Consider the following 16472-nt stretch of genomic DNA (forward strand, 5'->3'; position numbering starts at 1 on the left):
CGTGTTTGCGTGGCTTCGCTCGCGAACGTGTAATGTTATTCCCTTAGGTGTCAGCTTGTTCTTCGTGAACGCGGAGCTCAAGACGCGAACGCGAAGCTTTGGGGGGAGTTACCCTTCGCAAACGCATTCAAGCTCACATGAACGCATAGGGTTAGTGGGCCTGGGGGAGGGAGTTCAATTTGTTCTACGCGAACGCGGCCCCTTGACCGCGAATGCGAAGGCTTGAGGAGCTAAAGCTCCGTGAACGCGGGCCACCCAACGCGAACACGAAGGCCATTTGGGCCTGACCCATCGCGAATGCGGCAGGCCTATCGCGAATGCGATGAAGGCCTGCCCAGTGTTTTAAAACAGTAGCAAAAACGGGCAGAACCCATTTACTCCATATTTTCGAACTCCAAGACTTAGAGGCGATTTTCTTCACACAAATTCATCCCCAATGTGTTGGTAATCAATTCTAAACCTTACTCTTTCAGTTATCCAACTATTTTCATCACTTTTTAATCAAAAATCAAGAGTTTTCATGGTAGAAATTAAGAAATTGGGTAGAGTTAGAGCTTTTTGAGTAATCAGAATTTAGACCTCATTTTGGGGTTGGATTTTGAAACTAAGAGGGTGTTTGGCTAAGCTTATAAGCTGGTCAAACTGGCTAATAAGTATTTTTTGGTTTATCTACGCGTTTGGTAAAATTAAAAGTGCTTATAAGTTATGTGCTTATAAGCCAAAAGCCATAAATTGGTTTCCCCCAACTTGTCAAATTTAAACTTATAAGCACTTTAAGTTTGACCAAAATATTTACTATTCTATCCCTAAAATACTTCTTTTTAAAACAAAACTCTTCGTATACCCAGTTCTCCAGCAGTATATTATTAATTTCAGCACTTTTATCCAAACACATAACTTCTTATTTTTTAAATCAATTTCAGCACTTAAAAGTGCTTTTCAGTACCTAATGCTTATCAGTTACTCTAAATCAGCTAAGCCAAACAGGCTCTAATTGCATATTTGGGCTCGTGGGTGAATGAGTGATCGAATTTTGGTCCGAACCTTGAGTTTTGACCAAGCGCGCCCGGGGTCGATTTTTGACTTTTTGGGAAGAATGATAGAAAATCTATAATTTAGCATTGGGGTTGAATTCTTTAGCATTTATTGATGTTGTTAAATTAATTTGGGCTAGATACAAGTAATTTGGAGGCGAATTCTAAAGGAAAAGCGGTGTTTAAGGCTTGAGTTGGCCGTGGAAGTTCGAAGTAAGTATTTGGTCTAACCTTAGCTTGAGGGAATAGGCATTGTGCTTTATTTGCTCTATGCTAGTGTTGTGTACGACGTATAGGTGTGGTGACGAGTACCTATACGTCATTGTCTAGCGTGCCCGTGAATCTTAAATTGTAATCGTTGTGTTCTTAATAAGTACTACAAATGCCTAAGTTGTTGATTCTCCATGTTGGGCAAGAATTATTATTATACTCATGGTATTTGTTTATTGTTGAGTATTGGTTCCAGTTGAGGTTTCATTTGTGAAGTTAAATGTTGGTAGAAGTTTGGTTATAGCTGATTCCCTTGCCGGGACGTATTTAATTCTTATTGTTGGTTCCCTCGCCGGGATGTGTTTATTCTTATTATTGATTCGCTTGCTGGGATATTGGTGTTTCCTTATTGTTCCCTTGCCGAGATTCTTTTGTGATTGGTATTGAATTGTATATTTGGATCGGGTTGCACACTGCAATAGTGATATATGATTTAGATCAGTTTGCACGCCGCAACATGGAGTAATAAGGGAGGATAGGAGGGGTCGGGTTGCACGCCACAACAGTGATATATGATTTGGAACGGGTTGCACGCCACAACATGGAGTAATAAGGGAGGACAGAGGGGTCGGGTTGCACGCCGCAATAGTGAGATATGATTGGATCGGTTTGCACACTGCAACATTGTTATATGATTTGGATCGGGTTGTGCGCCGCAACAATAAAGAATAAAAGTGGATATGGATTTGTTACTGTTTCCTTATTCTAACTGATGCTAACTTTAATATGTTTTTTATGCTTTTCTCCTGAGTTACTATTGGTACTTGATATTCCCCTACAGTATGTTCCCCTCCTCATCTTTAACTGCTAGTTTCCGTTATTATTTCTTGTTGTATAAGCTTTAAATTGCATAGGTTTATTTGATAGTCTTGTCCTAGACTTGTAACTACTTCGCCGAGGTTAGGCTCGATACTTACCAGCACATTGGGTTGTGCTGATACTACACTCTGCACTGTGTGCAGATCTCGGTGCCGGAGCTTTTGGACCTTAGAGTGGTTGCTGCCTTTAGTCAAGAGGAGACCCGAGGTAGTCCTGCAGATGTCCATAGGCCTTGGCGTCACCTTCTATCCTTATATTTTGCTTTCATTTACTTCAGAGACAGATTGTATCTTTCTTTCCAGACAACTGTTTGTAGTATTCGTAGATGGTCCGTGATATTGTGACACCAGTTCTAGGTAGAGATGTATTTTGTAATTTTTGTACTAGTGTTTTGCTAAGTTATCAAATTTCGTCTTCCGCACTTCTTTAATTGTTATTATTATTATTATTTCATTGTTAATCGTGTGTTGATTTAAAATTGTTAAAAGGTTAAGAAAAAGGTAATAAGATATATAATATTCGGCTTGCCTAGCTTTCACGAGTAGGCGCCATCACGACTCCCGAGGGTGGGAAGTCTGGGTCGTGACAATTTGGTATCAAAGCTCTAGGTTGCTTAGGTCTCAAAATTCACGGACAAGCTCTATAGAGTCTGAGGGATCGGTACGGAGATGTCTGTGCTTATTCCCAAAGGCTACAGAGTTAGGAACAGTTTCACTTCTATTCATCTGTCGTGCGGTTTGGTTTCTCAATGCTAATTGAATTTCTACTCTATTCTTTTGCAGATAGCGAGAACACACGCTTCCTCATCCACTGACCAGCAGCCCGAGCCCCTAGCAGTAGCTCCCACGAGGGGTAGAGGGCTGATGTCGTGCTAGGAGCCGAGGCAGGGGCATGGCTCAGCCTAGAGCAACAGCACCAGCGACGGAGCCTCTAGTAGAGTTTGATGATGAGGTTCCGGCCCAGACAGTTCCGGTAGGCCTAGCTCAGGTCCCAAGAAGGGTTTATTATTATCCCGGTACTCCAAGATGCTCTGGTCTGTCTAGTGGGCCTTATGGAGAGTGTCACCCGGGTAGGCTTACTTCCTGTAGCACATGTCGTCTCTCAGGCTGGGGGAGGAGAACAGACTCCCGCAACCCACTCTCCAGAGCAGATGGCTCCCTAGTTTCAGACTCCAGTAGCTCAGCCAGTTGGAGCAGTTCAGCCGAGTATAGTAGCTCAGATCGGGAATGGAGCAGCTATGTTTGCCGATGCTTTGTGGAGATTGGACAGGTTCACCAAGCTGTTCACTACTACTTATGGTGGTACATCTTCAGAGGATCCCCAGGATTATTTAGACAGCTGTCATGAGGTTCTTCGGAACATGGGATAGTGGAGACCAATGGGGTCGACTTTGTTGCTTTTCATCTGTCAAGTTCTGCCAAGACTTGGTAGAGAGATTATTGTTTGGCTAGGTCAGCTGGGTTGCCTGCCTTGACTTGGGATCAGTTCTCTCAACTATTTTTGGAGAAGTGTCTTCCTACCACTCAGAGGGAGGACTATCGGAGGCAGTTTGACCGTCACTCAATACGAGGTCAGATTCATTGCTTTGGCCTATCATGCTCTTATCATACTTGCTACCCAGAGAGAGGGAGAGGACGTTCATTAAGGGACTCGCTCAGCCGATTCGATTGCTGATGGGTAAGAAGACTGGGAACAAGATTTCTTTTCAGGATGCGGCCAATGTGGCCAGGAGAGTTGAGATGGTTCTATCATAGGGTAGTGGTCAAGGGTCTGACAAGAGGCCCCATCATTCAGGTATGTTCAGTGGTGCCTCATCTGGAGGTAGGGATTCTTTTGGTCGGGGCCATCCTCCCAGGCCGTTTCATTTAGCACTTTAGACTTCTCATGGTGCTTCAGGTGGCTGTGGTTCTCATATGCAGTATTCTGATCAGCAGTCCTACTGTACACCATCAGCTTCTATCAGAGAACCTCCTATTCAGAGCTATTCTCATGGTCACCCGGCCTGCCAGGGTCAGTCTCAGTTCCCTTAGCCGCAGCACTCAGGTGGATGCTTTGAGTGCAGTGAGTATGGTCATATCCGGAGGGCTTGTCCGAGATTAGTGGGTGTTCAGTCGCAGTAGCAAGGTTCCCTTGCTATGGTTCAGGCACCAGGTGTTCCACCGCCTACTCAGCCAGCTAGGGTGAGGTGCTAGAGGTGGAGGTAGAGGTATTAGAGGTGGAGGTCAGGCCGCTAGAGGTGGAGGCCAGCCAGTAGGAGGCCATCCCAGGGACATAGCTTAGAGTGGTGGGGCCAAGCCCCGATGTTATCATCTTCTAGCCAGGCCCGAGGCTGAGGCCTCCGATATAGTTATCACATGTATCGTTCTTTTATGTAGTAGAGATGCTTCAGTTCTATTTGATCCAGGGTCTACATACTCCTATGTGTCATCTTATTTTGCCTCGTATTTGGTCATGCCTAGTGATTCTTTGAGTGCTCCTGTATATGTGTCGACACATGTGGGTGATTCTATTGTGTTGGATTATGTCCATCGTTCTTGTATAGTTGTGATTGGAGGTTTTGAGACCCGAGTAGATATATTACTTTTGGATATGGTTGATTTTGATGTCATATTGGGGATGGACTGGTTATCACCCTACCACGCTATCTTGGACTGTCATGCCAAGACTGTGGCCTTAGCCTTGCCGGGTCTACCTCATTTAGAGTGGAGAGGGAGTCCTGGTTATTCCACCCATAGAGTTATCTCATATATGAAGGCTCGGTGTATGATTGAGAAGGGATGTTTGGCCTATTTGGCATATGTTCGTGATTCTAGTGCCGAGGTTCCTTCTATGGATTCTGTGCCTGTTGTACTTAAGTTTCTAGAGATGTTTCCTGCAGACCTGCCAGGTATGCCGCCCGACAGGGATATTGACTTTTGAATTGATTTGGCTCTAGGCACTCCACCCATTTTTATCCCGCCGTATCGTATAGCCCCGCCAGAGTTGAAAGAATTGAAAGAACAGTTGCAAGACTTGGTTGATAAGGGCGTCATTAGACCTAGTGTCTCGCCTTGGGGTGCGCCAGTGCTGTTTGTTAAGAAGAAGGATAGATCGATGAGGATATGTATAGATTATCGACAGTTGAACAAGGTCACAATCAAGAATAAGTATCTATTGCCGAGGATTGATGATTTGTTTGATAAGCTTCAAAGTGCCAGGGTGTTTTCGAAGATTTATTTGAGATCTGGCTACCATCAGTTGAGGATTAGGGCGTCTGATGTCCCTAAGATAGCTTTCGCACTCGGTACAGGCATTATGAGTTCTTAGTGATGTCATTTGGGTTGACAAATGCCCCAACAACTTTCATGGATTTAATGAACCCATTGTTCAAGCCTTATTTGGATTCCTTTGTGATTGTCTTCATTTATGATATTTTGATCTATTCCCGCAGCTAGGAGGAGCACGAGCAGCATATTCGAGTCGTTCTTTAGACTGTGAGGGATAGTCAGTTGTATGCCAAGTTTTTGAAGTGTGAGTTTTGATTGAGTGTGGTTTCATTCTTGGGTCATGTCGTATCAACAGAGGGTATTCAGGTGGATCCTAAGAAGATTGCGGCAGTTAAGTACTGGCCTAGACCCACATCAACTATAGAGATCCAGAGTTTCTTAGGTTTGGCGGGTTATTACCGTCGGTTTGTGGAGGGGTTTTCATCGATTGCAACCCCGATGACCAGGTTGACCCAAAAGGGTGCCCCGTTCAGATGGTCGGACGAGTGTGAGGCGAGCTTTCAAAATCTCAAGATAGATTTGACTACGGCACCAGTGTTGGTTTTGCCCACAGGTTCAGGGCCATATATAGTGTATTGTGATGCGTCACGTATTGGACTTGGCGCGGTGTTGATGTAGAATGGCAAGGTTATTGCTTATGCCTTGCGACAGTTGAAGATCCACGAGAAAAAGTATCCAGTTCATGATTTGGAGTTAGCAGCCATTGTTCACGCGCTGAAGATTTGGAGGCATTATTTGTATTGCGTTACATATGAGGTGTTCACGGATCACAAGAGTTTGCAATGTTCAAGCAGAAGGAGCTAAATTTGAGGCAGAGGAGGTGGTTGGAGCTATTGAAAGACTATGATACACCATCTTGTATCATCCTAGAGAGGCCCATGTGGTGGTCGATGTATTGAGTAGGAAGTCAGCCAGTATGGGCAGCCTTGCGTATATTCCAGTCGGTGAGAGACCGCTTGCTTTGGATGTTTAGGCTTTTGCCAATCAGTTCGTAAGGTTGGATGTTTTTTAGCCCAGCTGTGTTCTAGCTTGCACAGTCGCTCGTTCTTCATTTTTTGAGCGTATCCGAGATCGGCAGTATGATGATCCTTATTTGCTTGTCCTTAGAGACACAGTGCGGCATAGAGGTGCCAAGTAGGTTATAGTTGGAGATGATGGAGTTCTAAGGATGCAGGGTCGTATTTGTGTGCCTAATGTGGATGGACTTTGTGAGTTGATTCTAGAGGAGGCCCATAGTTCCCGATATTCTATTCACCCGAGCACTGCTAAGATGTATCAGGACTTGCGACAGCATTACTGGTGGAGGCGGATGAAGAAGGATATTGTTGCGTATGTGGCTCGGTGTTTGAACTGTTAGCAGGTAAAGTACGAGCATCAGAGACCTGGTGGTTTGTTTCAGATGATTGAGCTTCCTGAGTGGAAGTGGGAGCGTATCATTATAGATGTTGTTGTTGGACTCCCACGGACTCAGACGAAGTTCGATGCAGCGTGGGTTATTGTTGATAGGCTGACTAAGTCAGCGCATTTCATTCCTGTGGCAGTCTCCTATTCTTCCGAGAGGTTAGCGGAGATCTATATCCGGGAGATTGTTCGTCTTATGGTGTGCCCATGTCTATCATTTCTGACCTAGCTACGTAGTTTACCTCACATTTTTGGAGGGCAGTTCAGCATGAGTTGGGCATACGGGTCGAGTTGAGCACATTATTTCATCCCCAGACTGACGGACAGTCCGAGCGTACTATTTAGATTTTGGAGGATATGCTCCGAGCTTATGGTATGGACTTTAGAGGTTCGTGGGATCAGTTCTTGCTTTTAGCAGAGTTTGCCTACAACAACAGCTACCAGTCGAGCATTCAGATGGCTCCCTTTGAGTCACTATATGGTAGGCGGTGTTGGTCGCCAGTTGGATGGTTTGAGCTGGGAGAGGCTCGGTTGTTGGGTACAGATTCAGTTTAGGATGCCTTGGACAAGGTGAAGATCATTCAGGACAGGCTTCATATAGCTCAGTCCAGGCAGAAGAGTTATGCCGACCGCAAGGTTCGTGATGTGACATTTATGGTCGGAGAGCGGGTGATGCTCCGGGTGTCGCCCATGAAGGGCATGACGAGATTTGGGAAGAAGGGCACGCTAAGCCCTAGGTTCATTGGTCCTTTTGAGATTCTTGATTGAGTGGGAGATGTGGCTTACAAACTTTCGCTACTGCCAAGTTTATCATATGTGCACCCACTGTTTCATGTTTCTATGCTTCGGAAGTATCATAGCGATTCATCCCACGTGTTAGACTTCAGCACTATCCAGTTGGTCAAGGATCTGACCTATAAGGAGGAGCCGATATCCATTCTGGACCGACATGTTCGTCAATTGAGATCGAAGAGTTACCCTTCTGTTCGTGTTCAATGGAGAGGTCAGCCTATCGAAACAGCTACCTCGGAGTCCGAGTCCGATATGCGGAGATGATATCCCCATCTTTTCCCCGACTCAGGTACTTCTTTTCTATGTCCGTTCGAGGACGAACGGTTGTTTTAGAGGTAGAGGATGTGATGACCGAAAAGGTCATCACTTGATTTACAAGTAAATTCTATGTTCTGAGGCCTTAAAACCTCATATTATCTCACCTCGATTTGCATGCACGGTTTGGGCGTATATCCGGAATGCTTTTATGTGAAAATTTGATGAAAATGCTAATTTGTCCTTTAAAATTTAATTTAGGTTGACTTTGGTCAACAATTTGGGTAAAAAGACCTGGATCCACGATTTCATGTCCCGGAGGGTCCGTAGAAAAATATGGGACTTGGACGTATGCCCGGAATTGAATTCCGAGGTCCCAAACCCGTTCGAGGACGAACGGTTGTTTTAGAGGTAGAGGATGTGATGACCGAAAAGGTCATCACTTGATTTACAAGTAAATTCTATGTTCTGAGGCCTTAAAACCTCATATTATCTCACCTCGATTTGCATGCACGGTTTGGGCGTATATCCAGAATGCTTTTATGTGAAAATTTGATGAAAATGCTAATTTGTCCTTTAAAATTTAATTTAAGTTGACTTTGGTCAACAATTTGGGTAAAAAGACCTGGATCCACGATTTCAGGTCCCGGAGGGTCCGTAGAAAAATATGGGACTTGGACGTATGCCCGGAATTGAATTCCGAGGTCCCAAGCCCGAGAAATGAATTTTTGAAGAAAATTGCTTAACTGAAATTATAAGAGTTTTTGGAAATTTAAATATGATTGAATTTGATGGTATCGTGCCCGTACTTTGGTTCCGGAGCCCGGTACAGGTCTTATATGGTATTTAAGTTGAGCCTGTAAAATTTGGTAATAAACGGACTTGATATGACGTGAATCGGACCCTCGGTTGTTAAAAGTTGAACTTAAGAATTCTTGAGATTCTTCTTTGATTTTGATGCTAAATTCATTGATAAAGGTGTTAATTTGGCGATTTGATTGCACGAGTAAGTCCATTTGATGTTTTTGAGTTAGTGTGCATGTCTGGTTTAGAACCCCGAGGGCTCGGGTGAGTTTTGGATAGGCCACGGGATGTTTTTACACTTAGAAAAGTTGCAGGTTTTGCTGTCTCAGGTGCTTAGTGATTTTCTTCTTCGGGTGGCTTCGCTCGCGAATACGTAAGGAAATTCCCTTGGGTTTCAGTTTGTTCATCGCGAATGCGGAGCTCAGGACACGAACGCAAAGCTTTGGGAGGAGTTACCCTTCGCGAACGCGTTCAGGCTCACGCGAACGCATAGGGTTAGTGGGCCTAGGAGAGGGAGTTCAATTTGTTCTACACGAATGCGGCCCCTTGACTGTGAACGCGAAGGCCTGAGGAGCTAAAGATCCGCGAACACGAGCCACCCAACGTGAACACGATGGCCATTTGGGCCTGACCCATCGCGAACGCGGCAAGCCTATCGCGAACGTGATGAAGACCTGCCCAGTCTTTAGAAAACAATAGAAAAAATGGGCAGAACCCATTTACTCCATATTTTCGAACTCCCAAGACATAGAGGAGATTTTATTCACACTAATTCATCCCCAGAGTGTTGGTAATCAATTCTAAACCACACTCTTTCAATTACCCAACTATTTTCATCACTTTTTAATAAAAAATCAAGAGTTTTCATGGTAGAAATTAGGAAGTTGGGTAGAGTCAGGGCTTTTTGAATAATTGAAATTTAGACCTCATTTTGGGGTCGAATTTCAACACTAATTGCATATTTGGGCTCATGGGTGAATGGGTGATCGGGTTTTGGTCCGAACCTCGAGTTTTGACCAAGCGCGCCCGGGGTCGATTTTTGACTTTTTGGGAAGAATGATAGAAAATCTATAATTTAGAATTGGGGTTGAATTCCTTAGCATTTATTGATATTGTTAAATTAATTTGGGCTAGATACAAGTAATTTGGAGGCGAATTCTAAAGGAAAAGCGGTGTTTGAGGCTTGAGTTGGCCGTGGAAGTTCGAGGTAAGTATTTGGTTTAACATTAGCATAAGGGAGTAGGCATTGTGCTTTATTTGCTATGTGATAGTGTAGTGTACGATGTATAGGTGTGGTGACGAGTACTTATACGTCATTGTCAAGCATGCCCGTGAGTCTTAAATTGTAATCGTTGTGTTCTTAATAAGTACTACAAATGCCTAAGTTGTTGATTCTCCGTGTTGGTCAAGAATTATGATTATTCTCGGGGTATTTGTTTATTGTTGATTATTGGTTCTAGTTGAGGTTTCATTTGTGAAGTTAAATGTTGGTACAAGTTTGGTTATAGCTGATTCCCTTGCCGGGACAGTATTTAATTCTTATTGTTGGTTCCCTTGATGGGACGTATTTAATTCTTATTGTTGGTTCCCTTGCCGTGATGTGTTTATTCTCATTGTTGATTCCCTTGCCGGAATATTGTTGTTTCCTTATTGTTCCCTTACCGGGATTCTTTTGTGATTTGTGTTAAATTATATATTTGGATCGGGTTGCATGCCAAAACAGTGATATATGATTTGGATCGGGTTGCACGCCGTAACATGGAGTAATAAGGGAGGACAGGAGGGGTCGGGTTGCACGCCACAATAGTAAGATATGATTGGATTGGTTTGCACGCCGCAACAGTGATATATGATTTGGATTGGGTTGCACGCTGCAACAGTGTTATATGATTTGGATCGGGTTACACGCCGCAACATGGAGTAATAAGGGAGGACACGAGGGGTCGGGTTACATGCCCCAACAGTAAGATATGATTGGATCGGGTTGCACGCCGCAACAATGATATATGATTTGGATAGGGTTGCACGCTGCAACAGTGTTATATGATTTGGATCGGGTTGCGTGCCACAACAATAAAGAATAAAAGCGGATATTGATTTGTTACTGTTTCCTTATTCTTACTGATGCGAACTTTAAAATGTTCTTTATGCTTTTCTCCTAATTTACTGTTGGTACTTGATATTCCCCCGCAGCGTGTTCCGTTCCCCATCTTTAACTGCTAGTTTCCGTTATTATTACTTGTTGTATATACTTTAAACTGCACAGGTTTATTTGGTAGTCTTGTCCTAGCCTCGTCACTACTTCACCGATTTTAGGCTCGAGACGTACCAGCACATGGGGTCAGTTGTGCTAATACTACACTCTGTAAAGTATGCAGATCTCGATGCCGAAGCTTTTGGACCTTAGAGTGGTTGCTGCCTTCAGTCCAGCGGAGACCCGAGGTAGTCCTGCAGATGTCCATAGGCCTTGGCGTCACCTTCTATCCTTATATTCTATTTTCATTTACTTCAGAGACAGATTGTATCTTTCTTTCCAGACAATTGTTTGTAGTATTCGCAGATGGTCCGTGATATTGTGACACCAGTTCTGGGTAGCGATGTATTTTGTAATTTTCGTACTAGTGTTTGGCTAAGTTATCAGATTTCATCTTCCACACATCTTTAATTATTATTATTATTCCGCTGTTCATCGTATGTTGATTTAAAATTGTTAAAAGGTTAAGAAAAGGGTAATAAGATATATAATACTCGGCTTGCCTAACTTTCACGAGTAGGCGTCATCACGACTCCCGAAGGTCGGAAGTCCAGGTCATGACACCTAAGAAAGCAACACTGCCCATACCCTTAAAATTCATAATCACATAGAAGCCATGGCTATAGGATTTAAGGACTCCACTTCGTCCTAATTCTGAAATTTGTCTGCTGCCCCACCTATTTGCGTGTATTTATTGCTTACATGTAGAGTCCAACTTGAGCCATTTATTGTCTTTATGTGCATTCCTACATGTTTTGAATGTCGCTTATATTTATCATTTTGAGCAACCTGAGTAAAGTCTAAAACCATCCAAATAGTAGGTTCAAAGCCTCCTTGGCCATAGGCATGGGACGGTAGTGCACGCATAAGGCATGATTTAGAATCAACTAGTGCACTTTAGGTAAAAAAAAACATAAATATAGTAATCAGGTAGCAAGAAATGATAGTCTGTGTCTGCTGAATAATACGAGTAACAACTGTCACACCTCCTTTTTACCAACCGAGGGGTATAAAAGGGAGTTTTTCCAATTAAAGTGACCTTATTCGAAATGAGATTTTATTTATATAATCAAAGACGCCACTTGGAATAGTTTATTTGGTGTCCCAAGTCACCAGTTTATTTTAAAATCCCAAATAGAGGAAATTTCGACTTTATTTTAAAAAAAAGCCTTCGAACCAGAAATTTAAGTAAGGAATTTTGTTAACCCGGGAGAATGTGTTAGGCATTCCTGGGTTCCATGGTTCTAGCACGGTCGCTTAAACTATTAATATTGGCCTATTATCTGATTTACTACATGTTTTAAACCTATAGTGCATTTTTAACTTTACAGCCGCTTTTAATTATTTTGACCTCTTTTAGGATTTATGGAATTATTACTTGAACAAGTTACGATTGTCGTACACTTGCCGTTTTGGGGTACACCGCAAACCACGCTACATGAAATGCACCCGCGATTCGCGACATGTTTACTTTATTATTGTTCGAAGTTGTAACCGGGTCACATAAAATGCACACCCAAATTGGAGATTACATATCGCGACCATGCCACGAAAACCGTACCCATGATCACAATACACTTCCACATAAATATACACTTCCTCTTTCATAGAATGAAACATCAAATAAAGCAGACAAATACACTTCCACATAAATATACTTTTGTTTTTGCTATGAGAAGAAGATAGGAAGTTATTTACAGTAGTCTGTCAAACCCTCACACTTTAAAAAATAAAATATTATCATCCATCTGCACATTATTACTTTTTCAGCAAATGCACATAATCATTGTTATAGGAGTAGACGTCATTGTCCCAAAATTCCCTTAATCCATAAATAAAGAGCATTTTACCGGTACTAAAAATACTATAATCTCTAGCTACACAAGAAATAAAAATATTAAGACTGCCAAGAAAAATGGTACTTCCAAAAGTAAAAGTTCCCAAGCATAATAAAACTAACAAAAGAACGATTAATTTTTAGACTTTAGTCACGCTATCTATAAATCAAAACCTCACATTTATTTCCTGAATATAAGGGGAATATCAAGAGTTTAATATAATGAGTGAAAAGAAACAATGTAAAGAAAAAATCAAAAAATTACGTACCGATTTAGTTTTTTTATTAATAATCTACTTTGGTTTAAGGAGAAAATAATATTTTTTTTGTTATGGAGAAGATAAATTGCAACGAAATATTTTTTACTAACTTTAGAAATACATTAACTACTTGAGATGCTCTTGTAATCCTAAATTTATTCTTCTTACAAGTAGCTATATTTTTTTTGTATTTCTCAAATAGCACATCTAGAGTTTATCTTATTTCTTGCCTGTATTAAAAAGTCAAACTGTTTATATGTACATAAGATCTGATTCCCTCATTATAGAGTGAGATTTGTATTTCCAAAAAAAAAAAAATCAATGAAAAAGTAAAAAAAAGAGTAAAAGAAGATCAAACGAAAAATCTTTGGTACTATAAATTTTACTATAAACATAGATTTTTCACCTGCTTTTAATAACAAAAAAAGAAGAAAGAGAAGTAAATTTTTCTTCACAAACTACAATAGATTGACCAAAATTCATAGCAAGGAATTATCGAATGATTTTTGTTTAATACATACACTAACTTCGCCACTTATATATCAAGAAGAAATGAGAAGTGAACAAGAAAAACAAAATGGAGGAGAAAGGAAAAGCAAGTTACTCCTCTTAAAAGATAATGATGGATGCAACAATGACCACTTACCTCACTGCCGGAATAAAACGAATAGGAAAAAAACCAATAAAGGCTGAAAAACTAAGGCTGGAGCTCAGCCATGAATTCGGTGGAAACAACAGCAGCAAACCGCACTTCTCAAACTTGTTCACACTTGAATTCCCAGAAAAGTAAAGTTTAGGAGTAAAATCTTAAGCTAGCTTTGTTTCAAGGCTATTCCATGACTGATTTTCCAGCAATAACACAACCGTTTTGGGGCTGATTTGAGGTCAAATTTGACCTTAGTTTAAGGCTATTCTAGCTATGTTTTGGAGCTTCATTTGAGCTAGTTTTAATGGGGTTTAGGGGGTGATTTGGTGGTGGTTTAACACTGGTTTTGGGACAGTTTTTAACTCATTTTTGGAGCTACTCTGAGGTCGTTCTTTTGGGTGAATCCAAGCTCCTTTTTGGGTTGGTTTTGTGGTGGGAGAGAGCTGGTTCTAATGGGGTTTATGGTGTTCTATGAGTGGAATTTACATGGTATTTTGTGGTGTCAAGAAGAAAATCGGAGGGGGGTGTAGATGCGCCGTTTTTGAGCTTTTTTCTATAAGGGTCTAGGATCTTTTTTTTTTGTCTAAAATCTGATTTTTCTCCTAGGGTTAGAGGAATAGGGGGGTGTTAATGAGGGAATTTGGGTCAAGGGAAATGGGCCTAAGGGAATTGGGTCGGGATTTAAAATTAATTTGGACCAATCTAGGAATTAGACCAATTTTAAAAGAAATAAAACCAAAAATATATTTTTTCTATTTTCCTTTTCTTTGTTTTTTCCTTTTTTTAATTAATTAAAATCCTAAATTAATCTATTTTTGTAGAAATTAAATTTTTTTTTATCTATTTTAACATTAAAACAACTAATTAACTTAAAACTAAAGAAAAATGCTAATTTTAAAGGCTAATATCTAAATATGTAAAATTGACCATTCTTTGTGATGTTTTGCTTAATAAAATTAATTCCTACATGCAAATTGAACCTAAGATGGCATGAAATTAAAATGTGACAATTTTTATGGTTTTTTCTTATGATTTTAAAATATTAAACATGCATGAAATACAACTAAATAAAGAAAAACTCCTAAAAATCAATTAATATTATTTTTGATCTATTTTTAGGAGTTGTTTTCATGTAGGGCAAAAATTAGGTGCTCACAGCTGCCCCTCTTTGCTCGGAAACATGAAAAGTTTTCGGGCAAAGATAAAGTGAGCAATTACGAGCAATTTTTGCCTGTTTGAAACTCCATTTGGAAGCATTTTGAAAAAGTTTGACCTAACCTTGCTTCAGAGGTTGCCTACGTATCCTTGGCTATAAACGAAATTAGGTCGGTGTAGTTCTGGAAGTTTTGGTAGCTGGGACTACCGGAAAACTGTGATTTCACTGCTGTTGCTGTTGTTTCTGCTTGTTGAGCTCCTTATTACACCAAAATGAAAAATAAAAAGTTAAACTAGCTAAGCCTATCAACTACTAGTTACAAGATTCCTATCTAAGAGTCTTCTGAAGCTTGATCTTGAGTCTTGGTTGGTTCTTCATGCGGACTCTGATCTGAATCTTGATGCTTATTAGCTGTAGGTGCTGGTTCTTTCCTTTTTCAACTTTTTCATATCAAGACGGGACATGCAGAGCTTGTGACTTCCATTATGTCTTGAGTAGTCCACATCTTTTCCCCGCTTATGCATTTTGAGTTCAACTTCTTTTCTTTTGTTCTTTTTCTTTTATTTGGGTTGAGACTTCTTCTTTTGGTCATCTCAAACCTTGTGCCTCACGGTGAAAACCTGCTGAAGCACCAAAGCAAGCAAACAAACAAATTTTTTCTGCCCCAGTTTTCCCTAGGAAAATTTCGTGAGTTATTGTAACAAAAATCAAACTATTTCTTTATTGAAAGAAATTAAAATTGAGATTGCGTATCCCTGAGAAAAAGAGATTAGGGAGTGGAAACCCTATATCTAAAATGCAATCAAATAGGGATCGGAGGCCCCAAGTTGGGAAGATTACCAGGTTATGCTGGAAACATGACCGGGTTATGCTGAAAAAGAAAAAAGTCATCGGATTATGCTGGGGAAGGTCATCGGGTTATGCCGAAAAAGAAAAAGGTCCTTGGGTTATGCCCGGGAGGTCCACGGGTTATACCGGGCAAGTCAACAGATTATGCTGGAAAAGAGAAAAGTCCTCGGGTTATGCCCGGGAGGTCCATGGGTTATGCTGGAAAAGTCATCGGGTTATGCCGCGAAAGTCATGGGGTTATTCCGGAAAAGAAAAAAGGTCCTCGGGTTATGTTGGGGAGGTCCACGGGTTATGTCGTAAAAGTGATCGGGTTATGCCAGAAAAGAAAAAGGGTCCTCGGGTTATGCCGGGGAGGTCCACAGGTTATGCCGGGAAATTCATTGGGTTGTGCCGGAAAAGTAAAAGGTCCTCGGGTTATGCCGGGGAGGTCCACGAGTTATGCCGGAAAAGTCATCGGGTTATGCTAGAAAAGAAAAAGGTCCACTGTCACACCTCCTTTTTCCGCGCCCGGGGGGGCGCAGGGGGAGTTTTTTCCAATTAAAGGACAATCGAAACGGGATTTATTTATTAATTTCAGAGTCGCCACTTGGGAGATTTAGGGTGTCCCAAGTCACCAATTTTAATCCCGAATCGAGGAAAATAATGACTCTATATTATAGTCTGCGTACCAGAAATCCGGATAAGGAATTCTGTTAACCCGGGAGAAGGTGTTAGGCATTCCCGAGTTTCGTGGTTCTAGCACGGTCGCTTAATTGTTATATTCGGCTTGATTATCTGATTTTAATACAATTATGAACCATGTGCAGATTTTATCTTTTAACCGCTTTAT

At 41.3% G+C, this 16472-nt stretch overlaps 1 long non-coding RNA gene across 1 annotated transcript in view; it reads right to left on the reverse strand.

Annotated features, from left to right (window-relative positions):
• The window catches only part of LOC142181298 (uncharacterized), a 28005-nt gene extending 13759 nt beyond the window's left edge, over positions 1-14246 (reverse strand). Inside the window, exon 1 of the long non-coding RNA XR_012709981.1 lies at positions 13639-14246. This is a non-coding gene — a long non-coding RNA (uncharacterized LOC142181298). The remainder of the gene's footprint in view (positions 1-13638) is intronic.
• Between the last annotated feature and the right edge of the window lie 2226 nt (positions 14247-16472).

Source organism: Nicotiana tabacum, chromosome 1, assembly GCF_000715075.1.
Source record: "Nicotiana tabacum cultivar K326 chromosome 1, ASM71507v2, whole genome shotgun sequence".
Classification (NCBI taxonomy): Eukaryota; Viridiplantae; Streptophyta; class Magnoliopsida; order Solanales; family Solanaceae; genus Nicotiana; species Nicotiana tabacum.